The sequence below is a fragment of the Tachysurus fulvidraco genome, chromosome 4, assembly GCF_022655615.1.
Source record: "Tachysurus fulvidraco isolate hzauxx_2018 chromosome 4, HZAU_PFXX_2.0, whole genome shotgun sequence".
In the NCBI taxonomy this organism is placed as follows: domain Eukaryota; kingdom Metazoa; phylum Chordata; class Actinopteri; order Siluriformes; family Bagridae; genus Tachysurus; species Tachysurus fulvidraco.
In genome coordinates this window covers 29,382,713-29,407,518 of record NC_062521.1, presented here as the reverse complement: position 1 = coordinate 29,407,518, position 24,806 = coordinate 29,382,713, and the positions used below count along the sequence as shown (strand labels likewise).

Below are 24,806 nucleotides of genomic sequence, written 5' to 3'. Positions count from 1 at the left end.
GACAACGACGCGTCTCAAAGACGCACGGACCCCTGAAATCGCTAGGAGTTATTATTTTTTTAGCCGCTAATGATAAGAAGTCAAACAGTTTCTGCTTTCTTCATGAAACAGAGACAGAGAGACAGAGAGACGGGGATGTCACGCCTTTAGCTCATTACAGGAGGAAAATGTGAGGCCTGTGTGGGCATCTATGTTTCTTTGTTCACTTCTGAGGATTCACAGCTCTGAAAGACACACACGGGGGATTTGAAGTGATCTAGTGCTTAGTGGAAGAGGAATAATGACCGCCGCTGACCCAGGTTCTCCCTCCTTCTCCTTTACTCTGCCACTGAAATGAAGGGATTTCTACACCTTTACACTTCGGTGGCCGGCATCACACGTGAAGCGACAGGAACGCATCAGACGTGGAGATTAAAAAAAAAAATACACAGGAAGAGGAAATGTGAAACGCAAAGCAGCTAGGTAAAAAAAAGAGTCACACACACACACACACACACACACACACACACACACACACACACAGTTCCCAGCACGAGCAGAGCGTCCACACGTCCAAGGACGCTTCGACGGTGTCCTTTATTTATTACGTCCTTACACGCATAAAAATGCAGACAGGTGCTGAAGAGTTCCAGCTGTTAAGTCTCATGTATGTGTGTTATCCGTCTTCCAGGACAAATACCCAGCATGCCGTGCGGTCGCTAACAACCGCGGGTGAATGTGTTAGCTATAACACGACACGTCTTCTTCCTGTTATCCAGGTCAAATCTTGCTTTAATGTAGTCGGCTCTCTGATGCGAATATAGAAAATGTAGTGGATTACACACACACACACACACACACACACACACACACACACACACACACACACACACACACACACACACACACACACACACATCATTTCTCATTCTAACATTTCTGCTTTATTCTACAGTCCATCCTTCACCAACCTCACTCACCCTCTCTCTCCTTCTTTACATTCTTCACCTCAAACTTTCCTCCCCGTCACTAAACAAAGAAAGATTTCTCGTGCTCCGTGGAACTGGAGCGCAGCCGGACCGAACGAGTACGGATCGTCACGCTAGACTATTATTGGTGGATTATAGCTTAGCATTCAATCCACTCATCCGGTCCAAACTCATCACCAAGCTCCATGATCTGGGGATCAGTAATTCCCTAAACAACTGCGTTCAGGACTGTGTGCAAATCAAAAGCAATCTCGGTTCCATGCCGGTTCTCCGAGCAGACGGAAATCCCACAAGGCGAGAAGGACCTCAGGGAGAAGTTTGGGGTTCTGAGGTATTGTCATCAGGACTGTAATCTTTATCTCAGGACCTCAGACGGACGTCTCGGTTGTCGTCCTGTCCGACCGTACGGTGTCCCGGCGTAAAGCAGATCGAGAGTCGTATACTCTTGAAGACACACAACAGTCCTGTAAGGCAGGAAGTCACGCTCACGCAGCCTCGCTTCCGTCTGTGAGACGGATCAGAACGACCTGTTCCACCCCAAGCCGTCGGCACGGCAGCTTAATGTCCACTGCTGTTTTTAATTCACAGTCAGATGCAGTCAGTTTATATTTGTTTATTCGTCTTTTTTTTAAACTATGATCTATTATATTAAAGTACAACATGATATTTGTTCAGTTTGATCGTTTAAAGGTGCGGTCTCCGATGTTTGAAAGCCAATGTCGATATATAAGATCACCAAAACAAACACGCCCCTAACCCAAACGGGTCCCACCCCTGTATCGATAGCTCCGCCCACACATACATACGTAACCCGGGCGACTGACGGAAAGAAACGTGTCTTTATCATAGCTGAAGGGAAGAACAATACGATTGTAGATAAACAAACAAGCAAAAATGCCACACAAGCATAATGATGTAAAGGACAAAGACATATATTAGTTCTGTGTAACAAAGCAAAACCAACGTTACTCACCTATCGAGAAGGAAAAAAGCGCCTCGGCGTCTTAAGTAAAGTCGGCCACATATTCACAGGTCGGAGTTTCCCGAGTCGATAACTCCTGAGCTAAACGCTGTTACTACACAAAACGCGGTTGTAGCCGCCTCTCTACATTACTACGATAGAAAAGAGGTGTTATTTGTGTAGTAACAGCGTTTAGCTCAGGAGTTATTGACTCGGGAAACTCCAACCTGTGAATATGTGGCCAACTTCCTGCTCCTTCAGTTCTCTCCAGCGCTGGAAAGCTGATCCTATATTAACACGTCCTACTTCTTGTCCTTATTGTAAGTCTTTCTTCTCTTTCTTTCTTTGTTTTTATCCTCCATGTCGATGTTAAAACCGCTTTCTGCTAATGTCACACATGCGCACTGAACACTCTCTCCGCCCATATCGACAAGCCCCGCCCCTTTCTGCTCATTGGCTACTCGTTTGTTTGGTTTTTGTTTAGATTTTTGTTTATTATTCGACCCTGCCTTTAAGTGAAAATAAACAAACGCCGTGTCTTTATACTGTACTACACATGTAATAACTGTACACTGTAAAGCTTTAATCCCTTTAAGGTAAAGTAAGTTAAAACTCAGTGCTTACAGATAACAGTGATCACATCCCATCACCATGTGCATGAGATTTAATGCTCAGTGAAGTAAAACATCAGCTGAGCAAACTGAACTGGATCTAAAGCTCAGATTTCTCACTCAGGAAGCTTCTCTCATGTGTCCTGAAGATCTGAAACTTCACCTCTGGGTGTCAGAGTCCAGAACGAGTGTAATGAAAAGTGCAGGATGGAGACTCTGCGGAGGAGAGAAGAAGACAGACGGGCCGAGCTGGAGTCCTCTGAGACTCTGTAGTGAGACGAGTGTGAGCGTGCCAGTTCTTTAACACCGCACCATTATCTGTGTCTAAACACCACCAGCATTACGAGGTGGCCTCGTCCCGTGGGGAGAAGTACGCATGGAGAGGAAATCACAGAGCAGCCAGCGTGCAGCTACTACGGCCTCTCCGGAGACACACACACACACACACACACACACACACACACACACACACACACACACACACACACACACACACACACACACACGTGTGCCAGGCTTGCTGTAGCTCACTAGGCCTTAAAAAAGAGAAGCTTCCTCAGGGAGAACATCCACGCATCTACAAATGCAGATATTTTTATAGCACATTCATAACATCATCAACCTTATAACCAGATCTCTGCTATAACCACATCACGGTTATAACACCATCACAGTTATAACACCATCACAATAATAACACCATCATAGTTAAACACCACAGTCATAACACAGTCTCAGTTATAACACCATCACAGTAATAACATCATCACAGTAATAACACCATCACAGTAATAACATCATCACAGTAATAACACCAGTCATAACACAGTCTCAGTTATAACCACACCACTGTAATAACACAATCACAGTTATAACACCAGTCATAATACAGTCTCAGTTATAACCACACCACTATAATAACACCATCACAGTTATAACACCAGTCATAACACAGTCTGTTATAACCACACCACCATTAACATCATCACAGTTATAACACCAGTCATAACACAGTCTCAGTTTTAACAACACCACTGTAATAACACCATCACAGTTATAACACCAGTCATAACACAGTCTCAGTTTTAACAACACCACTGTAATAACACAATCACAGTTATAACACCAGTCATAATACAGTCTCAGTTATAACCACACCACTATAATAACACCATCACAGTTATAACACCAGTCATAACACAGTCTGTTATAACCACACCACCATTAACATCATCACAGTTATAACACCAGTCATAACACAGTCTCAGTTTTAACAACACCACTGTAATAACACCATCACAGTTATAACACCAGTCATAACACAGTCTCAGTTTTAACAACACCACTGTAATAACACAATCACAGTTATAACACCAGTCATAATACAGTCTCAGTTATAACCACACCACTATAATAACACTATCACAGTTATAACACCAGTCATAACACAGTCTGTTATAACCACACCACCATTAACATCATCACAGTTATAACACCAGTCATAACACAGTCTCAGTTTTAACAACACCACTGTAATAACACCATCATAGTTATAACACCAGTCATAATACAGTTTCAGTTATAACCACACCACCGTTATAACACCATCACAATCACAGTTATAACACCAGTCATAATACAGTCTCAGTTATAACCACACCACCGTTATAACACCATCACAGTTATGACACAGTCATAACATAGTCTCAGTTATAACCACACCACTATAATAACACCATCACAGTTATAACACCAGTCATAACACAGTCTGTTATAACCACACCACCGTTAACATCATCACAGTTATAACACCAGTCATAACACAGTCTCAGTTTTAACAACACCACTGTAATAACACCATCACAGTTATAACACCAGTCATAACACAGTCTCAGTTATAACCACACCACAGTTATAACACCACACCACAGATATGACAGTTAGTTATAGCGTCACAGCTACAAACACATCACACATTATAAGACTTCCTACATTTCCTCACATCCCAAAGTCACTGAATCTTCCATCACGAAGAATTGAGCTTTAACTGAGATTCCTTGCTCACTTTTTAGCTCTAAATCCATCCACACGCCTGCTTATAAGACGTGACGTATGATTTATGATGACTTCAGCGTTCAGTTAAACAATATATAATTACACATTCTGGACATGTTTATACCTGAATATTCAGCAGCTGAATAATGCAGCAGCAGCTACTTTTAGTTTCTCTTCATAGACATATTAGTTTTCCTTATTTAACTTTTGCTAAGTTTAAAAAAAATAATAACGAAGAAAGAAATAAAATAAAATAAATAAAAAGTGAGATTTAGTTGTTGCCTTTTTTTTAAAAATATATATTTAAATGTTTTTACATTTTAAGTAAATTTTAGTTTTTTAATATATTTTTAATAAATAAATAAATAAATAAATAAATATTTTTTTAAATAAACGTCACGCCAATTATAAACAAATAATCACCGCATGAATCAAATCAATTTTTTTTACATCCTTTGAGCCGTCGCTATAGAAACCATGCCACGTTAGAACGAGTAAGTGCATCAGTAACCTACACACACCTCCTGACCAATCAGATGTGAGCATCCAACATGTTTCTCTGCAGTCTGAAGGTAAACGCTGTATGGCTGTGGTACTGGGGCATTGTGGGTAATGATGTAGCTCACGGTGCACTAGATGATGAAAGATTAAATTCAGACGTAGTAGCAGAACTATAATTTTCCCTGTTCTTCAAACCCATTGTTTTGTTGTTCCATTACATTTTCTTGTGCTTTGTCGTGTTTGTGGTCACTTTTCTCTTTTTTCTTTAAACTCCGGTGTGAATTTTAGAAGTCGTGTACGTCGGCGAACACGTGTGCATCGAAACCTCCGGTGAGATAGTGATTCAGTAAAAAACCCCGAATGCTTGTAATGCTGTCCGCATGAACGTGATCGTGTGTGTGTGCGTGTGTGTGTATGTGTGTGTGCATGTGTGTGTGTGTCCATGTATACACTCTCGTACATTAAAACATCTCGTACCATTACAACATGCCACACCAGACCTATGGCAAAACTTCTGCAATAACAATTCATGACAAACAAGTCAACACTCAGTGTGTGTGTGTGTGTGTGTGTGTGTGTGTGTGTGTGTGTGTGTGTGTGTGTGTGTGTGTGTGTGTGCAAAATAACCAATACTGTCCCTTCAGCAGCGTTAGACAGAGAATGTATAATGTGATGGTTCCATCCAACAAAAGGAGACAATGATAGAGAATAATAAATCTGCAGAATAAAATAAAAATAACAACCAAACAACACAACTGGAAGAAAATATGGCCAGTGATGAGAGATTCCTCCTTATTCATAACACACTCCAAAAACACAATCTCCCATCACAGTGGGTGGTGAAGCCTTACACACACACACACACACACACACACACACACACACACACACCTGTACCACAGCACCTGTGACCTGTGCCCTAGTGCAGCTGCTTGGCACCACTGACCTGGAGTTATTTGGACGAGCGTGAGGAGACGGGTTTTTTCTTTTCTTTGTTTTTTGGGTTGTTGTTGTTGTTAGGTGATCACTGTGAGGCTGATCAGCCAACACTCCTCTGCACATTATTTATTGATGGAGCTCTCCACTTTAAAATGCACCATCGCTGTAGTAGGTGGCATTGTGCTGTCACACTGAAACAAAAAAAAACAAAAAACCCTCAGCTGCAGAGAGAGAGAGAGAGAGAGAGAGAGAGAGAGAGAGAGAGAGAGAGAGAGAAGCAGTGAGAGAGGGAGAGAGAGAAGCAGAGAGAGAGAGAGAGAGAGAGAGAAGCAGTGAGAGAGGGAGAGAGAGAAGCAGAGAGAGAAAGAGAGAGACAGAGAGAAAGAGAGAGAGCATAAGAGAGAGAGAAGCAGAGAGAGAGAGCACGAGAGAGAGAAGCAGAGAAAGAGCGAGAGAGACAGAGAGAGACAGAGAAAGAAAGAAGGAGAGAGAGAGAGAAGTTATGAGTCTAGAGCTATATATAATATATAATAGATAGAACATATATCTCTAGCCGTAGACCGCCATAAAATCATCAAATATATATAGCTACTACACTACTCTTACGATTATAACAGTTATTATCTTTCTAGCTTCATATCATCTATCTCCCTACTATTATACCATATCTCCCTCTATATATCCTACATCGAGCTCTCCTCTCTCTCTCTCCTATCACGAGAGAGATAGCAATAATAGCTAAGAGAATCAAGATGCTATACAGATAAATAAATAATATAAGTAAGAGATAGAGTTAGAGAGATAGATATTAATGCATATATATTGGAATAAAAATGGCATAAATAGATGTATAGATATTAATTATAGTAACATAGCATATTATCATCATAATATAATCATATCTCTCTCTTCTCACATCTCCTCTCGTAGTAGTTTACTCTCTGCTTCCTCCCCCTCCTATCTCCCTTTCCTCCCCGCCTTCTGCTCTCTCTCTCTCTCCCTCTCTACTCCCTCCTCTTCCCTGCTACTCTATCCGTGGCCTCCTCACTCGTGTTCGGAATTAAACTTTAGAGGAGAGAGGTGAAAAAAGAATAAAGAAAAAAAAACGAAAAGAAATCTTGCTCTCTCCCTCTTTTTCTTCCTGCTCCCCTCCCCTAAAAACCGCAACGCGAGAACAATTAAAAAAAGGATAAAAAATAGAAGAACAACAAAAAGTCAAGAGAAAAGCGACCCCCTCTCTCTCTCTCTCCCCCTACCCCTCTCACTACTCTCCTCCTCGTCTCCAATCTCTCTCTCTCTCTCTCTCTCTCTCTCTCTCTTCTCTCCCCCTATCCTCTTGCTTAGCTATAGAAGTCATCATATCGAGCGCTTATATCTCTTAGATCTCTACAATCCTCCCTCCTTTCTCTTCTCCTCCCCTAACCCCTCACTTCCTCTCCGTACTCTCGTCTTTACTTCTTCTCCTCTCTCTCCTCCTCCGCTTTTCTCTCTCTCTCTTCTCTCTCTGCTCTCTCTCTCTGCTCTCTCTCTCTCTCTCCCTCATCCTCTCTCGTCTCTCTCTCTCTATCTCTCTTCTCTCTCTCTCTCTACTCTCTTCCCTCCTCTCTATCATCTCCTCCTTCTTTCTCTCTCCCTACTTCTATCTTTCTCTCTCTCTCTCGCCTCTCTCTCTCTCCTCCTCTCCCTCTTTTCCTACTTCTCCTCTCTCTCTCCTCTCTCGAGTTAGAGAGAGAGATTAGAGAGAGAGAGAGAAGAGATAGGGGTGAAAGTGTGAAGTTCACAAGCGCATGTGTCATCCACTTTTTCTCTTCTCCGTCGCTCTCCCTGTTCCTCCGTCTTTCTCTCACATCTGCACAGTTCACAGCAGCGACATTACACACGGTTTAATGTGCCATTTCTATGAACATACGATTAAGGATTTCTTTAATTAGCCGTGGTTTGTGTCGGCGGTGTTGAATCCTCGTCTCTGATTGGTCAGAATGTGTGTGTTGTGTCTGATTTGTGTGACGATGCTGTAGTGTTGTTGTTATTATTTACATTAATGTGCTGTTCTAACTCCTTATCCTTAACAGCTCATTAACACTCCATGTCTAATTATAACAGTCTGAGGTAACATCCACCTTTATTACATTACATCAGGACGTTTCCTCTTGTTCTTATTGTCTCTGTGTTGGTGACTGAACGTCTTCCTCCTGTCTCACTGCTGTTAATGTCATCTATCTATCTATCTATCTATCTATCTATCTATCTATCTATCTATCTATCTATCTATCTATCTATCTATCTATCTATCTATCTATCTATCTATCTATCTATCTATCTATCTATCTATCTATCTATCTATCTATCTATCTATAGAAAGCAGCAGAAAAACAACAACACTTATTATTTTCCCCACACAGATGTTTGTAACTTCAGAGTAAATGTTGATCTCAAACCCATTTCTGCTCTCTGAGAAGCTCCGAGTGTTTGTTCATCTAAAAAGCAGCTCAGATTTCTCTTCAACACTAAACTTCAGTGTAAGATCATCGACAGACGGACAAACGCACGTCTGAAACACGCCGAGAGAACGACAGAGTCCTGCCTGGTTTTAGATCAGACTCACAGACACGACATCAGTCCTCCGGTCTGTCCATCAGTCCATGTCTGTATAGATAAATCTCAGAGGGTTCTGGATGCTGATTGGTCAGAAGGTGCTGATTAGTTTTCTAGCTTTCTATTCATTCTAATATGTTAAAGTGCGTTCCCATGGTAACAGCTACTGTATGTTTGGCCTCGTAAACAGGAAGTAACTCGAACCTTCGCAGGATGTTAAAAGATCACGACGTACAATTTGACACGGCGTAATTTAGGCTTATTAAATCTTATTTATTTTTACATCCCACATGAACAACAGATGGACATTTATTCGACATCAGTCCGATTAAAAATGTCCTGTTAATCCCTTGGAATTCTTACTGACACTGAGATGTTTTAAAGCCTTCTACACTTATCACTAAGTTATTTGTTGTTTCTGAAGAGCACCATTACAGACCATTATAACGTCAGTTATAGTGAACAGGAAGTCGGTACAGTCTAACTTCCTGCTGCTCAAATAAAGGCTGTGAAACGTAAATAACGTTCAAATAAAAATGAGCTACTGTAGCACGTTCGCCTCACAACTCCAGGGTTGGGGGTTCGATTCCCGCCTCCGCCTTGTGTGTGTGGAGTTTGCATGTTCTCCCCGTGCCTCGGGGGTTTCCTCCGGGTACTCTGGTTTCCTCCCCCGGTCCAAAGACATGCATGGTAGGTTGATTGGCATCTCTGAAAAATTGTCCATAGTGTGTGTGTGTGTGTGCCCTGTGATGGGTTGGCACTCCGTCCAGGGTGTATCCTGCCTCGATGCCCGATGACGCCTGAGACGTTCGGATAAGCGGTAGAGAATGAATGAATGAATGAACGAACGAATGAATGAATGAATAAAAACCAGCGCTACGTTATTAAATACACGGATGAGATTTTTTCAGGGTGAGCCAGACGATTTTTGAGCGGTGAAGCCGATCTGATTGTGAAACACAAGAAAGAGGAAACCCTTCTGTGCTGCTTTATTACACCAACACTTTATCTGCCCTCATTGCAGATACCAGCTCGGGGCAGATCCTCGTGGTGATGAGGGACAGTGTTGATTTTGGCTGCATGGTGTGGTGTAGTGTATAACACGCAGGACGCTGGCTTTTTTGTTGATGTTATTCAGAAGCAGCGGGCACCGGCGCTGGGTTGGTATTAGAGAAGCAGCTGAGAGCCACAGGTAAGCTCTGAGGTTCGCTCTAATCCTCTGCTTTGAATGGAGAGCATGCTATGATGCAATTCGCTCCTTAAAAGAGAGAGAGAGAGAGAGAGAGAGAGAGAGAGAGAGAGAGAGAGAGAGAAGAAAGAAAAAGGCTTGGTGATGGTGAGTGATGCCGTTTCTTGGGCTCCGACGACGTGATTTGAATTGAACCCTTGACTGACAACTGAATTATGACACAATCACGTACATGCACACACACACACACACACACACACACACACACACACACACACACACACACACAGACACACACACACGTTAAAATGTAAAAGAAAAAAGATTTATCCTTTTTTTTTTTTTTGAAGCATTTGTATAATTACTCTTTCTCTCAAGACAAGAGTTAGTCCTGATGTATGTGAGAGTGAGCGTGTGTGTGTGTGTGAGCGTGTGTGTGTGTGTGTGTGTGTGTGTGTGTGGTTAGTGTATCCTCGGTGTGTAAGCCGGTTTTGCACGCTCTGACGCCTGTGACCCTGTTTACACTCCCCACCTCTCAATCCGCCTGTCTGCTTTAGTTTGAAGAATACATTCACACTCCTTTCACCTGGACACACACACACACACACACACACACACACACACACACACACACAGTTTAGAATAATGTGCAGAAGAAAAGCAAGGGCCACAGAGCAATTTGCAATGCATTGTAGCGCCCGTGCCAGTGCTGGAGAGAGGAGATAGAGGCCGTAGCCGGAAAGAACATTAAAAGCTTGTTTTGTACGCGGCCCCCTGCTGGCAGAGAGCAGATCAAAGCCCAGGATGGAAATGGGGGGAATGTGTAGAGTGAAGTAATCACACACTCGCTTCCCCGGCACACCTTCACCGACAACCTCTTTCTCTTCCTGTCTTTCTTTCTCTTTCGCCCCCCGTCTTTTCTTTGTATACTTCTCTCTCTCTCTCCACTTTTCTTTCGCTCTGTCGCTGCTCTCTCCGTCCTCCCGCCAGTCGCTAAGGAAACAGGGCGGCGTGTCCATCACCGCAGCTGCACGCATTCCCCTCGTGTAGATTTGGTTCGGTCCTAATTAAGGCTTCTCCTATTCGTGTACGGAGATAATTGGACTTTCATCTCACCAGGACGCTGCAGCCAAATCTATTCTTCGCCCTTTTAATAGGGAACAGGGAGGGTGGAGGCTCGAGCAAAGCAAAAGATAAATGGAGAAACCGAGAGAGGGATGGAGAGAGGGAGCAATGGAGTGATGGAGGGGGAAGGGGGGGTGGGGTTGTTTCTTAAGGGTACGACTCGATAATTAAACATATCGCGGGTAACGAATACCTCGCTACGCGTGGAATTAAACGACTCCTGCTTTTGTTTTGAGGGCAGATGTGCCATGCCGAGGACAGGGAAGGGTTAAATTTCAGAGCTGCTTGTCTCATATATATTAGGAAACAACAGAAAGAAGCCTAATGAGAGGGGGACCTGGAAAGGTAATGCTTGTGGGAAATCAGAGAAGGCCCACGGAGATTAAGGCCATCCGCAGGGCCTGTGCAGCATCCCTGTGAACAGGCACAAACAAGCCTATAAATTCATCCAAATGCATCCCGCTTTGTGAGAGAGCATGCTTATGGGGAAAGGAGATATGCGAGACGCGAGCCAAGAAAAGCTCAGGAGAGACCGGGGGATAGCGAGCGGCGCCACAAATTCGGATCCGTTTGGTTTGATTAAATGTCCTCATTGCGATGCCTTACTACAGCCGGCATGTGCACAGTCAGGAACACGGAGCAGGCGGAACGCCCACGAAGCCGTTACAAAGCGCGCACGAGGACGCCTCGGACGCCGCTACGTCGCTAAACAGCTAGTGAAACATTTTCATCCGCTCGCTCCGAGTTATGAGATGAGCAGGGAACCCCTGGAGACTGGGAGCAGGAGGGCTTTATTCCCCTGTTTTTATTTCTCGACACAGAGCACCGAGCACGTATTTACGACCAGACAGACAGAAAGCAGCTTTTTCCCTCCATCGCAAATTGCTTAATTGTGGAAAATAATACTCTTGCTATCGAACGCCGTCATTTCAATTTGTGCAGTGGCCCGTTTCATACAACACGCTTCTTCTAGCTTGAGCTGATTGGCAGGAATTAACCTCACGGACATGCCGTCTTAACCCCGAGCCCAGACTTTTACAATTCGGAAGAATTCACCTGAAAACACGAGGCTTGTTTCTAAAGTCACAACATATAAATTTGTCCGTCAAACGGTCCGTGGACGCGCGCCGACCGCTTATTGAAACGCCGGCAGTTTAAACGCAATTTGCAGTTGTGAACACAAACCCAGAGCAGGAAACAGAACACGTCTAGAGAAAAGAGGCACATTTTGCGAGTGGTAAATATTTTGTAAAATGGGACTATTATACGTGCAAACCTGCGCTGTTACCTGCTGAGCGCAGGACAATAATGCAGCCGGGGTTTGTATTGTATATGCTAAAGTACATCATCGGAAAGCTAAATAAACATGCTGAACGTGTCTAAGACGGCACATTTGGAAAGGGGAAGGGAAAAAAATATATATAAATGTATCAGTAGGAGACTGAGAGAGAGAGAGAGAGAGAGAGAGAGAGAGAGAGAGAGAGAGAGAGAGAGAGAGAGAGGTGGATGAGCGAAGCTTCATGGTGTCCATGGTTCCTAAGTTAGTTTGCTGCTATAGTGAAACAATCAACCACAGGACGGAGTGATGAGTCTCTGGAACAACGCTGACGTCTCTCTATTACGCTTTTTATTTATTACAATAACGTAGCTTGTCCTTGTCCAATAAACGCTTGTGTCCTAAAAACTAACTACGACTGAGGCGTCGCCATAGAAACGTCAAAGCATTCCCGTACGAGCCAGAGCTGGTAGAGCTGTCGCGGAAAAACGAAGCGACGTGTTCTCGCCAATCAGAATCCAGACGTTCTACCGCACGATGATAGAATTCGGGTTTCAGCTCCATGACCCAGGTCTTTCTGCGTCTCTAAACTAAACAAATCCACGGTTTTGTGTCTCCTGAGTGTGCGCAAAGCTTTTGTCTTACGCGATTCTACACCGCTCGTACCCTGACTTCCTGTCCTCTTCGTGCTGATTCTTTAAACTACTGTACAACTCGTTCGCTGTTTGAAAAAAAAGAATAAAAATCCTGAATCTTCAAGAGCTTATTTTATGATCTTTTTTTAAAATGTATTATTTTTATTATTCATATCATATTTATTACTAATTCTCTCTCTCTCTCTCTCTCTCTCTCTCTCTCTCTCTCTCTCTCTCTCTCTCTCTGTGTTTATTATACTTAAAAGCACTTTACTGATGTTTCAACAGCCTCTCGAGTTGTTGCATTACTTCACTGCTTTATTTTGCTCTCTCCTCGTTTTGGCAGCGTTTCTGCATAACTACATACATTTTAAAGCCTTTACAGCTTGTATTACAGCATTAACCCAGATGAAGAGGCCCTGATACTTCAGTCTCTCTGAGTCTCTCGTGTAAAATCTGAACAAATCGTCGGTGAGGTCCGTATAGAACACAAGACTCCACCCACATTAGAGCTGCAGCCAATCAGAGCGCACAGATTCGAACGTTTATTCTGTCTATGAGAGGATTTGCATTTTGTCACATTTGGGTCATGAACTGTAAGAATAGATTAAACAAACAAACAAACAAACAAACAAACAAACAAACAAATAAATAGATGTTAAGCCTTGGCTCAAGTCATCTGAACTTTAATGGTAAACTGGTGCAAAACTGAACAATTCTGTCTACAACAATTAAGAAAAACCCTCTGAATTCCTGGAGGGTCTGATTTATAGATGCTGAAGCTTTCTGAATTTCACTTAAATATATGAACATAATAAACAAAATTGTCTAATTTTGTTCTAAATATTTTAACATTGTCTAACATAATGTCTAATTGTAGCTAATGTAACGTTAAGTGTGTGTGCATACACGGCATTAGTGTTGTGCAGTAAAATGTGCACCATAACACACCTGTATCTGTTCATAACACACCTATAACACACCTGTATCTGTTCCATAACACACCTATAACACACCTGTATCTGTTCCATAACACACCTGTATCTGTTCCATAACACACCTATAATACACCTGTATCTGTTCCATAACACACCTGTATCTGTTCCATAACACACCTATAATACACCTGTATCTGTTCCATAACACACCTGTATCTGTTCCATAACACACCTGTATCTGTTCCATAACACACCTATAACACACCTGTATCTGTTCCATAACACACCTGTATCTGTTCCATAACACACCTGTATCTGTTCCATAACACACCTATAACACACCTGTATCTGTTCCATAACACACCTGTATCTGTTCCATAACACACCTATAACACACCTGTATCTGTTCCATAACACACCTGTATCTGTTCCATAACACACCTATAACACACCTGTATCTGTTCCATAACACACCTATAACACACCTGTATCTGTTCCATAACACACCTGTATCTGTTCCATAACACACCTATAACACACCTGTATCTGTTCCATAACACACCTGTATCTGTTCCATAACACACCTATAATACACCTGTATCTGTTCCATAACACACCTGTATCTGTTCCATAACACACCTATAATACACCTGTATCTGTTCCATAACACACCTGTATCTGTTCCATAACACACCTGTATCTGTTCCATAACACACCTATAACACACCTGTATCTGTTCCATAACACACCTATAACACACCTGTATCTGTTCCATAACACACCTGTATCTGTTCCATAACACACCTATAACACACCTGTATCTGTTCCATAACACACCTATAACACACCTGTATCTGTTCCATAACACACCTATAACACACCTGTATCTGTTACATAACACACCTATAACACACCTGTATCTGTTCCATAACACACCTATAACACACCTGTATTTGTTCATTCATTCATTTATTCATTCTGTTCACCACTGATCAACCGAAGCCATGTTAAATGTGCTCTAAAAGTAAATCTGACTTGACTAAGTGCAGTGAATCCCAGGAACCTGAGGTGTGAGAAAACACACACACACACACACACACACACACACACACACACACACACACACACACACACACACACACACACACACACACACAAAATTCACACAAGTCACACAGCCCACCAGCATCGAGTCACTGAAATGTGAGGCAGCAAACGTCTTTTAGGAAAACTGCTCTGCACAACATCCAGCGAGATGACTGTGTTTCTCTATCTCAGGCTGGTTTTAGAGGGAACGTGGCATGTGTGTGTGTGTGTGTGTGTGTGTGTGTGTGTGTGTGTGTGTGTGTGTGTGTGTGTGTGTGTGTGTGTAACTAGAACGCCAGCCACAGATGTATGGCATTGAGACTCTCCACAGAGAAAGCTCCACAAACATTCAGAAGCTCCATTTGTCTTTGTGGTGTTCCTCAGCCCGAGTTTGACCCTGATGGTGACGGTGCTGTGAGCGGAGCGTCAGACTGAGACTTCCTACTACACCTTATTCCTCTATGAGAACACTGAGGAGGACACTGATGAGGGGAACACTGGGAGGAACGAGACAGCTCCAATATCTGGGCCAGCTCAGAAGATGGATGAGGTGAACTCTCTCTCTCTCTCACTCTCTCTCTCTCTCTCTCTCTCTCTCACACACACACACACACACACACACACACACACACACACACACACACACACACACACACACACCCATATACATCTCTTTCTATCTTGTATATACTACACAGTCAGGTCTGTACACCATTAGGACAAATACAGACATCTCCTTTATACACAATAATACAAATATATCTCATACTTCATATACATCAAAGCATAACATTCAACATACGCTATACAGCCAAAAGTTTGTGCACCCCTGACCAATGGACAATGCATGTCCATTACAGATCTATTCCCCCTGTGTTTGCTGTTATAATCAGCAAGTCGTCATGGAGCTCATGGGCTTTATGCACAAGTGCATTGTCATGTCAGGGAATTTTAGTTCCAGTGAAGGGGAATTGTAGCATTCCAGAGACATTCTATAACCGCTGGGTGCTTCAGACTTTGTGGAAACAGTTTGGAGAAAAACCATACATAAGTGTAATGGCCATAGGGTGCGCAAACTTTTGCCCATATACAGTAGAGCTAGGTGGTATACCTTTTGTCTGTGAGTAAGCAGATGTAGATGACGTTGTACCAAAGCAACAGGATTTCTTCACATGTTTTGATCAAGATTCGTCATGGAAACAGGGAACACCACGATATTTTAAATCCTTTAAACGTCCTAATAAAATGACAGGACTTTTTATGCAGAAATGTTTGTGACTAGAACTTTATTTCTGCCTGAGAAACATATTCAAGTTTAACTGTAAGAAGGTACGGAGCTCTCAGGACATCATATGGTAGATGATGGGATTCGAAGAGATTTCCAGAAAGAAAGGAACAAGAAAAGAACACTGATCCTTGAGGGAAAAAAAAACAAGAAGAAGTAGAAGAAACACTGTACCTGGAGGAAAAGAAGAAGAAAAAGAAGAAGATAAAGAAGATGATGATGAAGAAGAAGATGAAGAAGAAGATGATGATGAAGAAGAAGAAGATGATGATGAAGGTGATGAAGAAGAAGAAAAAGAAGAAGAAGAAGAAAATGATGATGATGAAGAAGATGATGATGATGAAGAAGATGACGAAGAATAAGATGATGATGAAGAAGAAGGAGAAGATAAAGAAGATGATGATGAAGAAGAAGATGACGAAGAAGATGATAATGAAGAAGAAGATGAAGAAGAAGATGATGATGAAGAAGAAGAAGAAGATAATGATGATGAAGAAGAAGAAGAAGAAGAAGAAGAAGATGATGATGATAAAGAAGAAGATGACGAAGAAGAAGATGATGAAGAAGAAGGAGAAGAAGAAGAAGATAAAGAAGATGATGATGAAGTAGAAGATTAAGAAGAAGATGATGATGAAGAAGAAGATGAAGAAGAAGATGATGATGAAGAAGAAGAAGATAATGATGATGAAGAAGAAGAAAAAGAAGAAGATGATGATGATAAAGAAGAAGATGACGAAGAAGAAGATGATGAAGGAGAAGAAGAAGAAGAAGAAGAAGAAGAAGAAGAAGAAGAAGAAGAAGAAGAAGAAGAGGCTCCTGGACAGAGTTCCTGGACAGAGAATCAAGTTGTGGAGGTTTACTGGATCTCACACACTATATCTCCAGTTCTGGAGCTCTGTATTACCGGACAAGCTGAAGGTCAGGATGTGTAAATGGTCACGTGAGCTAATGTTCAGCTGCATCATTCAGACATCCGGTAGATGTTTAAAGCCCATCCCTTTTTTATGGGACAGACATGGCGGCATGTGTGAGTGCATCAGCTCCTCTGAGTCTAACCAAACCGGTGCTGGTCATTGTTTCTACTTTCTGTCAGCATCTGTTCATCCATAAACACGTGCCTGATGTTGGACGTATCGTAGCAGCTCCATGTACACGGCGCGCGTTAGTCGTCTTGTATCTTGTCGTCTGTTTGCACTGTAATTTACTCCACATGTTTACCGGTGATTCTCCTGCACTGAGATGTCAGAGGCTTTATAGAGCTCTCTCTCATTCTACTGTATCTGTATCCTTCTACAGAGCTAGGATGATCTCTCTCTCTCTCTCCCTCCCCCCCTCCACCATACCATACTAAATTCTGCTCTTCTTCAATGCAACCTGTACCGGAGAGCCAAAAACAGAACATTTGCAGGAACATTTCTGCTTGCAGAGGTTTTGGACTATTTATGAAGCAAAAGCTCCAGACAAAATGTTCATGATGTGATTTTTTTCAGTTAATCTTTAAAGCTTTGGCACCTTTCGTTTAGACGACCCCGTTAAGCGTTTTAAGTACACGCAACTTTTATTCTGAGAACTTTGCTAAATTGATTGGGAAAATAAATAAAATAATAAATAAATAAATAAATAAATAAATAAATAAATAAATAAATAAGGCTATATGTACATTGGTGTGTGTGCAGCAGTGGGCTTTATTACTGGCCTAAAGCAGCTCCTAATTGAAAGGTAGCTATAAAAACCGCAGGTGTCCAGCCTTCAGTGCCTCTAATTGGCAGCCTGGAAAGGCGACTGAGCGGAGAAGGAAACTGCCGGGACACACACCTCCGCGGAAAATAACCCTACAGAGACACAGACTCGCACTAAAAAGGTCCATTTTCTATAATATGGCTGTGGCTTGCCGTGTCCTCGGTGGTACGTTATTGGCCTGTGCGTGCTGGAGCGCTGCTCCTAAAAATCATTTTTGCGCTAATGGCGGAAAAAATTATTCAATTCTGCATAGCGTGTTCTGCGTGCACTGAAAAGACCAGCATGCTGTATGAGGCAGGGGTTCGCACCGAGCACCGGGGCCTGATCGAGCAATCATTTGCTCTCCATGTATATTTTATACAAGGATTATCATGGTGTTGTACGTACCTACATATTTTAGCTCCGGAAAATACTGCGTGTTCGACAACGTTCAGAAAAAAGTGAAATTGAGTCCGCTGGACAATTTGTCCTAAACATGTAGCTGCTGAAAAGTCCTGTATCGTGTGAACACAAGGACGTCTTATAATTATATATCACTGTTTTGTGAACGTCGTTCTTTTGTCTTGAGTGATCGTGGATTTGTTTTATGACACCGGTGTAAATAATGTCAGAGTTGCTTATTTGTTATAGCTACACTATAATCCTCCAGCTTACATGTCAGGCATCAGCTTATTGGATCGTCCGTTGTGGAAAAATCACGAATCGCAGGCGATATGTCGTGGGAGATAAAAAGTGGGCCAAGTGGCATTTCTCGGATTACTAATTGCTTTTTTTTTTTTTCGGTAATCGACATGATTTCGCCGAGAGAGCCGGCGAGAGAGCCCGAGTCCGGCAGCCTGTGCGACTTCATCCATAAACGAAATAAAGCTTGGGATTTGCTTGGGTTTCCGAGTAGGTGTGCGTGTGTATGAGTAGGGACACTTTTATGACATTTATATCTAAATAAATGCAATTAGAAAAGCTGCGGAGATCCGATTCCATGTGCAATGTAAGCCAATTCGGCGCATGCTGCAATCCAAACAAAGTGAACAACTTTTCCATTACAGACTCCCTCAGTCCGCCGCCTACGCTTAAACCCTGCCGTCTGAAGTTAACAGACTTTGCCGTAACTCGATACGATGCGCGCGGCCCCGAGCGAGCTCAACCCGGGGGTGATTTGTGAGGAACTCGTCCGCCCGCCTCGCTCTTCTCGCTCGTCCTTGGCCTTAACTATCATCCTTTTGTCCAGACCTGAATCAGCAGCTCAATCTCCAGAGGAAACGAGGGATTTGGGTTTTTTTTCGCCGGCCGGTTTGTCCTCTCGCAGGCTTGAGAGTCAGCAGTGAGAATGAAGATCGGATCGATCTGCACAGTCAATTAGAGCACTAATGTTTTAATCAATGGTCTTGTAAAAGTATGACATGAGGCCATCATTAACTGGCTGTAAATTTATGACGAATGCCGGTGGTGTAACTGGGAATTTGTAAACAGCTCGTATGATAAAGAAAGGCTCTCTCTCTCTCTCTCTGACTTTCTCTCTCTCTGTCCGTGATCGATAGAATCGGTCAGGCCTCCAGCATTAAATAAGCTTGAGATGCAAGAATTGAAGCTGATATTATCCTGTTCCCTGAACCGTGCTGCTTATCCCTCTGTTATTCGATTCTATGTAACTACTTACCATTTTTTTTCTCCCCTTGATAATTACAGGTTTATCAAAAGCCTGCTAGAATAAATATCTGGAGATTAAGTCAAGCCGTCAACACAGAGAGCGCGCTGACGGATTGCAGACATGACACGACAAGTCGCTAATGGGGCCCGAGACAACAGAGCGACACTTTGCACGCATGCGGCAGAAACATGAATATTTACGGCGACGTCTGACGGCCTGCCGTACGCACGTACGTCGTGGAGCCGTCTATGAGGCCGTTATTACAACCTAATAGACCCGTCAAGTGACACGCAGACATGTGGACCGTGCTAAATACCGCTGGATTTCTCCGAGCGCACTCGTATCCTGAGGTTATGGGATTAACTTTGTGAGAAGTATTTGTGCGACGCTTCCTTGGAGTTTTTATATAAGAATTTTATATCTTCGGAGTGAGGAAAACATCCCGATAATGTTGCTTAGCAAAGCAGTTTCCTCTTCAAGGCACCATACTGTGCGTTTGTGCTGAACACAGTAGTGTAGTGGAGCTGATTATCAGACCATACCAAAGTCACATATTGACAAGATTTCAGCAACAATACGTCTACAGCAAGCCGATTCACTTTCAAGGGTTTATTTAACGTGCAGTACGACTTGAGAGAACAACGTATTTTTGTAGCTGATGATGTGTGTACGTAGATCCAGGATACAGTACTGTGATGATGCCACAGACATGTGGAGCCAGATGACCGGGGAATAAAAGATGGTGTATGGGGAAGAGGGCAGAGTGCTTTTGTCTAAATGTGTTAGGCTTCTGTTTGGATCTCAGCAGGTCTGGCAGAGATATCTTCATTATCTTGGATGATGGCTCATCCATTGAAGCTCAATCCTAGCAAAACTGATCCGCTGATCATCCTAGCTGATTCATCCCAGGTCATGATCTTGCAAAATCCCTGCATAACGATCTGATCTCCTCTTCAGTCACAGCTCACAACCTTGGCGTATCCATCAACTGTCCATGTCGCTAATGTGACACGCTCGGGTCAGTTCCTTCTCTACAACATTAGAAGGATTTGGCCATTTTTGTCCAGGTTGCTCAGGTACTTGTTCAGTCTCTTTTTTTATTTCAAGACTAGACTTCAGCACCTCAACGCTGGCAGGTCTACCTATGGACGCAGTTCTTCCTCTGGACAAATGATCCAAAATGCAGCTGCACGACTTGTTTTCATCCTACCTAAGCTCTCCACACCACCCGACTTCTTCTCTCCCTCCAATGGCTTCCGGTAGCAGCACGTATCAGATGATTCAAAACACTGATGCTTGCCTACAAAGCCAAAAATGGACCAGCTCCCTCTTACCTCAAAGCCCTCATCACTCCTCGCACTGCACCTCACACCCTCAGAGCTACCGGCACTGCTCGACCGGTCCCACCATCTCTCAGGGTAAGAGGGAGGTATACAACAAGACTCGGGGCTACACAGAGAGCAGAAATGGGTTTGATATCAACACAATCAACAATTTGATATCAAGACAAAATAAAAAATAAAAAAAATCTTAAAGTCCCGAGTGTCTACTTTCATATGAGCACCACTGTGGAGTGAGACACGAGGAAGACGTTCAGTCATCTAGTTGGACGTAAAAAAAAACCCAGGAGGAAAAAGAGTTAAACACTATCCGTGTGCTGATTGGTTCCCTCATCGCCGGCTTCATTTATCGCCACGTCTGAACACGTACAGCCGATGTACAGTAGTACTTTGTACTGGACCAGACATACAAATAGTGATACTTTAGGATATGACGAGAATAAAAGGTGCATGAGACAAGTTTTGACCATGCTTCTTTCAAACAATTCCCATTTCCCGATACAAGTCATACTATTAGGATGATCTAAGAAGAAAAACATACCTGTAAGTACAGTATCAGACTGTCATACAGTACGGTGTGGGAAAATCCCCCCTTTTTTCCAGGTAAATCCCAGCTTAAATCAGCACCCCTGGAGCAGACAGGGTTAAGGAGCTTTGCTCGAGGTTCCCATAGAGGAAGCTTTACAGTGCTGGGGTTTGAACTCATCACCTTCTGATCAGTAGCCAGGAGCCTTAAGCATTAAGCCAGCAGCCCCGGGTTTTCTCAGCGCTGCATGAGGAACAACCTTTTGAAATGTAAACGCTGCTGTCAGAGGCATGTGTATGAATGCAAATCACTCCCGAAAACTACTTTGCTATCGTTAGCAGATTTCTCGACTACGCCGGCTTTGTGAAACCGAGTCCCGTACGGCGAGCGGATCGGCCCGAGACGCGAAGCTGCTACGAAAAACCCAGCTGGTCCTTGAGAAAGGACATCTGAGAAAGGGCATCACAGAGCAGAAGAAGGAGACGGGAGGAGGCCTGTCCCCTGCCAAAGCCACTCCAAAGCTTCTGAAACAAAGATGTTTTTCATGCTCTTCTTTGAATGAGCGAGGGAGAGAAAAATAAAGAGGGCTGAAGAGAAGTTGGAGAGCAGAAGAAAGAAAGGAAGAAAGGCATACACAGCAGGGATGGAGATATATACATACTTACTGTATATATGTAAATAATATCAGCAACCGTCTGGAATTGTGAAACAGAACCTGCCTTTATTTCTGACCGAGTGGATGTGTGTCTTGAGCAAAGCGTCCCGAATGCTGTATGAAGATATATATAAATAAATAATAGGGGGAAAAAACCCTCTGAAGATATACAGGACCTCATCCTTGTCATTAGGTCCTTCTGTTTTAGCTTTACGGATCTGTTCACGCTGGTCTCATGTAGATACGCTCGTAAGCGGCGACACGGTAAAGTCGAGGTGAAAAGCTACTTCTGCTGTAGGTCGTGGACGCTTCCCGTTTTTTAGTTCCGTTTAATTGAACATTTAAACAAAGAGGGAGACACGGTGGCTTAGTGGTTAGCACGTTCGCCTCACACCTCCAGGGTCGGGGGTTCGATTCCCGCCTCCACCTTGTGTGTGCGGAGTTTGCATGTTCTCCCCGTGCCTCGGGGGTTTCCTCCGGGTACTCCGGTTTCCTCCCCCGGTACAAAGACATGCATGGTAGGTTGATTGGCATCTCTGGAAAATTGTCCTTAGTGTGTGAGTGTGTGTGTGAATGAGAGTGTGTGTGTGCCCTGTGATGGGTTGGCACTCCGTCCAGGGTGTATCCTGCCTCGATGCCCGATGACGCCTGAGATAGGCACAGGCTCCACGTGACCCGAGAAGTTCAGATAAGCGGTAGAAAATGAATGAATTAATGAATTTAAACAAAGGTAGCACAATTTCGTCTGCCGTTACTACGTCCCTCTCATGCTTAATAGACATTTCAGCTCACGTTGCGAAGCAAAACAAACAGTCCGCATCTGATGTGGATCCCATTGTAGAAACTCTACGTGGTCGTCTGCTCATCCGGGATAATTACTGCATCATCACACCACCGTTCCTTAGTAGTCAAAGGCCAACAGTGACGTGACAGAGATATGGATATTTAAAGCAATTATTCCATGCATGAAAGATGACAGGGCTTTTGTTCAGACAATCCGATACTGTCCACTCAAGCAGAAATCCTCAGGATTGTAGGAACTTTAGAAGCTGGGGCAGTTAACGACCGGGTGGACGTTTTCAAATCAGACACAGTTACAGAGACTACAGATGCTGATATTTAACCAGACAGATAAGGTTATCTATGCTTGTTCACTGCAGACGCTACAACTCCCAGCTTCATGTTACACACTCCATCTTCTTCATAAACCTTCTGCACTACGATGAAGATTCTACAGTTTATAAACAACAGAGAAAAAGTTCTCTCTTAGAAGGTAAGTTTGGATAAGGATGTGAAATATTTGTCAAGAAATAAGACTACGAATCAAATGTGAAAATATCATCACTTTATCTTTTATGGAAGGAGACTCCAGTTCCAGCCAGTGTAACAATCAGTGCCTTTTCCCTTACGTTTACCATGAAGCGAGTGTTTCCAGCTGCTATAAGAGAAAAGGAACTAACTAACTGCCATTAAATGCAATCATAAATGGATAAAAAGTGTAATGTGTCATTCATGAATCAATAACAATTTGAGTTATTTGTAGATTGCTGTGTTAAGTGACGTACGGCTAAGTACGGTGACCCATACTCTGAATTTGTTCTCTGCATTTAACCCATCCAAAGTGAACACACACACCGTGAACACACACACCGTGAACACACACCCGAAGCCGTGGGCAGCAATTTATGCTGCAGTGCCCGGGGAGCAGTTGGGGGGTTCAGGGCCTTGCTCAAGGGCACCTCAGTCGTGGCCGGCCCGAGACTCAAACCCACCTCCTTAGGGTTAGGAGTCAGACTCTTTAACCATTAGGCCATGACTTCCTCTTATAGGAGTCCGCTTATCCGAACTTCTCGGGTCACGGGGAGCCTGTGCCTATCTCAGGCGTCATAGGGCATCGAAGCAGGATACACCCTGGACGGAGTGCCAACCCATCACAGGGCACACACACACTCTCATTCACACACACACTCACACACTACGGACAATTTTACAGAGATGCCAGTCAACCTACCATGCATGTCTTTGGACCGGGGGAGGAAACCGGAGTACCCGGAGGAAACCCCCGAGGCACGGGGAGAACATGCAAACTCCACACACACAAGGGCGGAGGCGGGAATCGAACCCCCGACCCTGGAGGTGTGAGGCGAACGTGCTCATTTATTTATTAAGTGGTATCAGTAGCTTCTTCACATTATTAGTTTTGTTTAACTGGAAGATTTTCCTGTAGCTCTTTCCCAAAAAAGTCCATTACGTAAAGTCTGGCTTAAGCGTGTAACACCTGACTGAGGAATGTAATCATATCCACTGTGAGCCATTTTTCTCATTCTTCAGATGTTTGAAGATGAGTGGGAAACAGAGAGAGATGGATTACACTGCTGGGGAAAGTGGAAGAATATTAGTTCAGGGCGAATAATGAGAAATTAGACCGGGCCACCATCATCTTCCCGAGAAATGAATGAGATGTTTAATGACCAGGACTTGATTTTAATGAGTCGGAGTTAAAAATCTCATTCGACACAAAATGGTTGATACGCTCATACGCCGTACACGCATGCATAAGCCTACACGCAAACACGCTCGATTATTAGTATCGCTCTCATGGAGGAATCTACTCTCGCTCCAATTTCCCTCACTCGTCCTCTGTCTCACCCTCTGTCTCGCTCCTTCCCCTTAGTGAAGCCCAGAAGTTTAGAGGATGGACAAAGGCGCCTTTTGAGAAGTCTTTATCAGCCC

General features: G+C 43.3%; 1 long non-coding RNA gene across 1 annotated transcript in view; it reads right to left on the bottom strand.

The window, feature by feature from the left end:
* Positions 1–24,806, bottom strand: part of LOC125141004 — a 275,689-nt gene that overhangs the window by 87,262 nt on the left and 163,621 nt on the right. Inside the window, exon 3 of the long non-coding RNA XR_007140327.1 lies at positions 6,043–6,226. This is a non-coding gene — a long non-coding RNA (uncharacterized LOC125141004). The remainder of the gene's footprint in view (positions 1–6,042; positions 6,227–24,806) is intronic.